At 43.7% G+C, this 7617-nt stretch overlaps 1 pseudogene across 1 annotated transcript; it reads left to right on the top strand.

Moving 5' to 3' along the window:
* Positions 1-4718: 4718 nt before the first annotated feature.
* LOC308534400 (MKI67 FHA domain-interacting nucleolar phosphoprotein-like) lies at positions 4719-6476 on the top strand (annotated as a pseudogene). The gene is made up of 2 exons: positions 4719-5303; positions 6317-6476. The product of its transcript is annotated as an MKI67 FHA domain-interacting nucleolar phosphoprotein-like (transcript).
* Positions 6477-7617: the final 1141 nt, after the last annotated feature.

The raw sequence follows: 7617 nt of genomic DNA on the forward strand, positions 1-7617 counted from the left end.
TAAAATAACTAATACTTAAACTTGTTTTGTAATATAAAAACTTAACTGTTAAATAATGTCCCCTGAAACAAGATAGTTATATACAGTAAACAGTTCTCTTCTTCCCACACACATAAATACCATAATAAAATTGTTTATGTCTTTGAGCTGATATTTAAATAGCATTTATCCTCTACCAGGTCCATGTTTTCAAATCAGTAATTGGCCATTGTAAGAGCTTAGATCATTTTAAAACTGTAATATGAATGTGGTTTAAAATCACATGCTTGGGCTCATTTATGTTCATATATTCCATTTGTATAACAGTACCTTCCATTGTCTTCTCATGTTCTAGAGAGCAGGATTTTTATTCTTTTTAAACTGCCTAATATGTAAACAATAAATTAATACATCTACATAAAAAAAGGGTAAAACTTCTACTTATAAGTCTGGAGAATATAATGTATACATGGTGATTATAGTTAATACTAGAGGCCCGCTTGGCCTGGCCTGTGGGATTGGGCTGAAACTAGCTCTCCGGCATCCCCCGAGGGGTCCTGGATTGCGAGAGGGTGCAGGCCAGGCCGAGGGACCCCACCGGTGCATGATTGGGGCCAGGGAGGGATGTGAGGGGTTGGGCAGCTGGAGAGGAACTGCAGGAGGGCTCCAGGGCATGTCTGGCCCATCTTACTCAGTCCCGATCAGCCAGACCCCAGCAGCAAGCTAACCTACCAGTTGGAGCAACTGCCCCCTGGTGGTCAGTGCATGTCATAGTAACTGATCGACTGGTCAACTGTTTGCCCCCTGGTGGTCAGTGCACATCATAGCGAGCGGTTGAGCAGCCTTAGCATATTATTAGCATATTACGCTTTGATTGAACGGACGACCAGACGACCAGACACTTAGCATATTAGGCTTTTATTACATAGGATAATAGAGGCCCAGTACATGAATTTGTGCACAGGTGGGGTCCAGCTGGCCCACCTCAAGGGGGCCCATCGAGCCAGGCTGGCAGGGGGGAGGGACCTCAGCGGTTGGCCAGCCAGCCCCGCCCCCAATCAAGGTGTTGGGGGGCCGATCAGGGGCCGGGCCAGCACAGGGGAGGCCTGATCGGGGCCCGGAACAGGCTGGTTGGCTGCCACCGTGCACATCATAGCCACTGGTCATTCCAGTCATTCTGGTCGTTCCACCGTTCTGGTCCCTGGGCTTTTATATAGAGAGATAGATAGATGTTTAGTCAGCCAATATCAATAGATTCAATCTGATCCAACTCTATATTCTTTCCATTATAATCCCACACCCTTAAGATCCATTTCTACATTCTCCTTAGAGTAGGAGTTGCAAAAGCATGCAGTTATGTTTGTGTATAGTGTACCTCTTCATGGGTCACCCTTTGTACCTCACCCTTTGGGAGCTCCTGGGTCTTGAGTCAAGTTTCTTTCTACGTTTAGTAAGCAGAAAAGTGGCAGGGCTAGATCCTAAGGAGAGTCAGCAGTGCCTAGCAAGGTGACTACCTCAAGCAAAGAAGCACCAACCTTCTTAGGCAGGGCTGTGGAAGGGCTTCTTCTACTGGCAAAGAAGACTGGGCAGAATTTAGGGGTTTGATGTCCCCAGTTTGTTAGGATTGGCCCCAATGTCCCCATACCAATGTTTAGAATCCCATTTCTTATCAATACTCTCATACAGGGATGGGAAACCTTTTTTCTGCCAGGGATATTTATAGTATCATTCGTGGGCCATACAAAATTATCAACTTAAAAATGAGCCTGCTGTATTTGGTCAAACATTTAACTCATCCCCAATGCCTTGGCAGAGCCAGACCAAATGATTTCTCTGGTCAGATGTTTCCCACCTCTGCTCTAACAGAAGAGACACTACGTAGCAGGGAATTATGTTTGCCCTGGGATTCAACCACTTACAGGTTGTGACTCTGAGCTGGGTTTTCAGAAGTCTTGGCCTTGCAGCTACAGCAGATGAAGGCTTCTTTTAGGACATACATGAAAGTGTTCAGGTGGTTTTATACAAAGCTTTGATTGGGAATTTGAATTCCTGAGCTCGTTGTTTTCTTTCTCCTTTCTCCAGGGCCGTCAGAAGTATCTAGCCAACCCTCTTATACTTCTTCATTAGACAAAAATGTGCTACAGTAGCAAGTACCTGCTCCTCCAGGACCTCACTAACCATGTGTAGTTGACTTAGGAGTATTCAGAGGCACTAGTTAGCCATGACTGGAGCTGGCGAGGCAAGTTCAACATCCATAGGGAAGGCTGTCAGGAAGGGCAGGCGGAAACTCAGGTACAGCTGAAACTGCTGTCTGGGGGTAGAATTTCTCCACCAGAGAAGCCCCAGCTCTGCTCCTAAGGCCTTTCAATAAATTGAATTAGACTCATCAGATCGTCCAAAATAATGTCGCTTACTTAAAAATCAACCTATTGTGGATTTACTCATATGTTACCTTTACAACACCTAGATAAGTGTTTTATTGGATAACTTAGGATTGCAGCCTAGCCAGGTGAGCACTTAAAAAACTACCATCATTGAAAAATAATCAGAGAAAAGTCAGTTTTTCTAATACCACATAAATGAAATGCACCCATTAATGATTGGGCAAGTTAGTAATTTGTTGTATGGTGTTGAGCCAAGTTGTAGAGGATAAAAAGTAGGAAGGAAATAGAAAAAATAAGTACCATTTTGGGGTTTCAGTCAGAAAGAAGGGAAAGGACAATGGCTGGGGGGTGGGGGGTGGATAGGATCAAGGGTGGTACTCTCAGACGGGAAAGAGACAGTCTTATTTATGGACTGAGAAAGAGCCACGGGGGGCAGGGTAGAAGCTTGAAGACCTGAAGAGAATGCATAATTGATGAAGTCTACTGGTAGGTAGGAGGTGTTGATTAAGAACACTAGAAAACTTGGCCTTGGACCCAAGATATCCTCTGAGATTAGAGGAAAGAAGAGAAGAAAGGAAACAAACGTAGGAAAGTTTATCCAGGGATGGGATGCGCAGAGAAGCACAAGAAAACTGAGCAGGAGAAATGGCAGGAGGAGTTTGGAAGTTGTTGCTGAGGAAGGTGAGCAAGGAAATAGGCTCTAGTCATTCATAGTCGGTTCACTGAACTATCTGAACTCTGGAGTGCAGAATTGGATGTTGTTACTTTCTCTTATTCTCTGACCTCAATCATACTGTGTCCAATCCTTGTTTTCCTAGATAACCTCATAACTTTTTGTAATAACTTAAAGCAACCTGACTGAATCCAGTCCAGTATAAAACTCATACCAACAGGTCAGGTTTGAGATGAGGACAGGGAAGGAGGTGGGATATAGGGCCTAGCTCTAGCCTCTGGTGGTGGGATATTAAGTATGTTTACTCTTTTCTTCCCTCCCCTGGTACAAGATCCTCAACTGGAGAGTCAAGAGGAGGAGTTAAGAGATGAAGAACAGAAGTCTTTCTGCTCAGTTGGACCCATGGTTGCAAACCTGTGCAAGTATTTCTGCTGCCTTTCCTAGAAGCCACATTACTGAGCTCATTGGAGTGACTTAAGGTACAGTCACCTGTCACAGGTCATCTGACTCCAGAGATACCTCCCTTTAATTCCCAGCCACATCCTTGCTCCCAGTCATAATTTACCCTGGTCTTTCTCTAGAGCCAACCTATCCCATCCTGCAGGAACCATATGGTTCTCCAGGGGCCAGGCTAGTGAATTAAATAGAGCATGATGGGACCACCAGCCCTGCATCACTTAGATCCTTAAGTGTGGTGCTTATTTTCGCCATTGGAAGGGTTTACAGCATTTTCTATTTGGCCTCTAGGCAAAAGCTATCACAGTGGAGAAGCCCAAGAACTCAATGTGGGGGTTGCTCCAAATGCCAAGTGTCAATTCCAGTATATTCAGGGACTAGGGACATGACCCCTGGGCTGATCCACGGACAAAATGGAACCCTAATACGCCGGGCCTTGGCCAGGACTATGATGACAAGGAAGCCATAATGACACTGGGTCTCCAATGGCAATGGAGCTTAGCCAAAATAAAAATAAGAATAAGGACTATTCCTCTGATACTTGTCAAACATGCTATGTATTACATCAGCTAATGCATTTTCCTCTACTAATACACATTCACCAGAAATACCACTTAATAATCGGAGCACTGTCATAGGGCTGTGTCCGTCCACCACCAATGACAAGGTCCTCATGGCCAGCTCGACAGTGAGTAATCCAGCCTACATTGAAAACCAGATTATCACCTGCTTTCTTGGACCACTCCTGACACCAACCATCTCAAGTGGGGTTGTCTCGATAGATGTTGAGAAAGAATTTGGTGTGCAGGTATTAGGGATGAACGCTTATGGAAGAGCAGGGTAAGTACTAGAATTAGTCAGAGGGTAAAGTCAAACTGCAATGGAGACCTTATAAACCGATGAACAAAAACAGATAGAGACAGAAGTATCGATCAGATGCTAAAACCTCAGAGGGAAGGTAGGGGAGGGTGGGGGTAAGAGGGAGAGATCAACCAAAGGACTTGTATGCATGCATATAAGCATAAGCGATGGACGCAGACAACAGGGGGTGAGGGTGAGGGCAGGACTGGGGGGATGGGGGGACAATGGGAGGATAAGGACACATTTGTAATACCTTAATCAATAAAGGGGGAAAAATGGGGGTGGGGGGGGAGCTAAGTCAATTTAAAAAAAAAAAAAAAAAAGACCTCAGCCAGCTCTGTGACTCAGACGCTGGCGCTGGTGGCATGGCCGTCTTCGCAGGCCCGGCCCAGCCGCTCCTGTCCCTGGACCCACAGGAGGACACCAAGTTTCACCAGGAGGTGGCTCCGGCCCGCGAGCACGCAACTATGAAACAGAAGCAGGAAAAAGAAAAACTTACTCCTGGAGTAATTATGGGGGCCACCTACCTCCAGCACCTTATGAAACCCAGATCCGAGCATATTTCTCCCAGTTTGGCACTGTTATGAGATTCAGGCTGTCCAGAAGTAAAAGGACTGGACACATTACGAGCTCATTGAAATAGCAGAGGCGATGCTATGCCTTTGTGGAATTTGAATCTGAAGATGTTGCCAAGATAGTTAGTGAAACAATGAACAACTCCCTTTTTGGTAAAAGACTCTTGAAGTGTCATTTTATGCCACCTGAGAAAGTACACGAAGAACTTTTTAGAGAGTGGCATCTTCCATTTAAGAATCCGTCTTATCCAGCAGTGAAACGGTATAATCAGAACCGGACACTTCTTGAAAAGCTGTGGATGGAGGAGCAATTTAAAAAGGAAAAAAAATTAGGAAGAGACTAGCTAAGCAGGGAATTGTGATTTTCCTTCATTGGTAAGTATTCCTTCAGAAAATATATTTTGTGTTTTTCCTCTCGGAGGTGGCCTTTGTACCTCAGCAGCTGTAACATAACTACGGTTTTCTCTATAAAGTATCTAGCTCAGTGCTCACCACATACTAGGGTTTGACTAAATTTCTGAGGCACTGCGTTCTAAGTTCTTCCTAAACCGTGTCAGACCAGATCCAATGATCAGCATTGTATCGAAAAGGAAATTTCAGAAAGGGGTTAGGTTTTCATCATCTGATTTAAATTAATGAAGTTAAACCACTATTTAACCAAAACCATAATGCTTCTAGATTGCTATCAAAAGTGTCCTTACCAGAATTAAATGAAGTTTTGTATTATATGGTATCGGTAAACATGAAGACTATAAATTGGCCATCCTTTTTATGCCATTCTAGTTAAAATTTTGTTTCTTATTCTTTTAAATTGGAAATAAAGTGCATATCAGGGAAAAGAAAAACAAAAACAAAAACTCAGCCAGTCCCATAGAGAGTTCTGGAGGATATACAACTCAGAGTTGTCCCACAGTGGACCCAAATGGCTGGGCCTTTATACTTGCAATACAGTAGGTGCTTAGATGTGGAAGGTTATACCTTAGAGTGGCCTGTCTCTGCAGCTAGGGCAAACCTGAAAAAGCAGAGAGCTGGAGACTACTAACAGCCCCCTAGTAGCTGGGACTAGTCATTCCATAAAGAGGACTCTGAACATCCTATTAAAGATAAAGGAGCCATCCTAATAGGGTCCTATATAGGCATGAAAAAAGATTGCCGAAGGATATCTGGTATTTCCCCCTTATTGCCTGCAGGCTGAGTACTGAGGAAATAGTCAAGGGTTCAGATTTGGGTAAGCTACAATAGAGTTAGATAAGACCAGGGAATCAAAAAAGGGCTTCTTTTCCCCAGGAGGGCCTGGAAGATACACCCTTAACTGAAAAAATAAGAATTATGCTAGCAAGAGGAGCTGTGGAGTCTTCAATAAACTCAGTGTTGGCTGTCCTTTGTAGGCCACGGTTGATGACAGAAGGGAGCACTGCTTTAGAACGGGCTGGCTGTCATCAGTGGGTAACAGAGTTCTCAAACAGCAGCAGCAATAGGTCAGCATTTAACTGGCGGAAGCAAGGTGGACGTAATTACTGTGCGAGGCAGCAGAGCTGCAATGGCTAACTGGCCCTGACCCACAGAGCAATGGCTAATACAACCACCATGTTTCCAAAGGTGAAATAGATAAGACAATAAGAGTATTACTAGACCTATGTAATCAAAATACATATTCAGAAGCCTTCCCTAGAGGCAAAAGCTATTTCCTGTGAATATATATATATTAATTTCATGTTTTTATTTTATCTTTTAAGTCCACCAGTATCTGTTAAACCAATTCCTGTGATTAAATTCTGTTCAAATGGTTTCTGTTTTTTGACTGGGCCCCTCCAAATATGGGATATGATACAATATTGCATTATAGTTTTTAAATGAGTTTCTTTGCCACATGACCCAATATTCCTGATTATGAAGAAAAAACAGGGCTTCTATAACACAATGAGACTATATATCTCCCTTTTTGGGGAAAGAAAGGATACTTTTGGGTTCCCATTTTGATAGACAGAAACAAGTTATTGCTGCTGTTGGGAATGTTATGTGTAAATAGGTTGTGAGTAGATATTAAAAAACTAAAGGGGGAGATCTGGTAGATACTCGGGGGCAGTGGTAGTTGGCATGGCGCCTGCTTCTGGCCTCTGGATCACTGCTCCACTGGTACGGTTTTGAAAATCGTCCAGTACTGTCCCCCCTCCCCCCGAGTTTGAGCTCCTTCGGACCCTTCTAAATACTATGTACCAGGTAAAGACCTAATTCCTTGTATTACATTCCTGCTTGAATTACCTGGAGCGTTTGGTATTTACTGCATTAAATCTTGTCTGAAACTAAACCTAGGGTGATTGATTTACAGAATGATCAGTAAACTAATACATCCTGGCACAAAAAGGAATATTGAGAAATACCAAGAGAAGGAAGCAGTTAAAGATCTGCAAGATCATGAAGGGGAGCTATCTATAGCAGGGTTAGCAAATTAATACCCCTAGACCAAATCCAACCCACTCCCAGTTTAAGTTTTATACAGGCACACCCATTTGATTATGTGTTGACTATGGCAGCTTCACACTACAACAAAGTTGAGTAGTTAAGACAAAGACTGTACAACCTGCAAAGCCTGAAGTGTGTACCGCGCCTCTCCCCCCCCCCCCCCCAGCCCTTTCAGAATAAGATTGACAACCCCCGAGGTAGAGAGCTATGATAGCCCCTGCCTTTT

The sequence above is a fragment of the Myotis nattereri genome (genome assembly GCF_964212035.1).
Source record: "Myotis nattereri genome assembly, chromosome: 1".
NCBI lineage: Eukaryota > Metazoa > Chordata > Mammalia > Chiroptera > Vespertilionidae > Myotis > Myotis nattereri.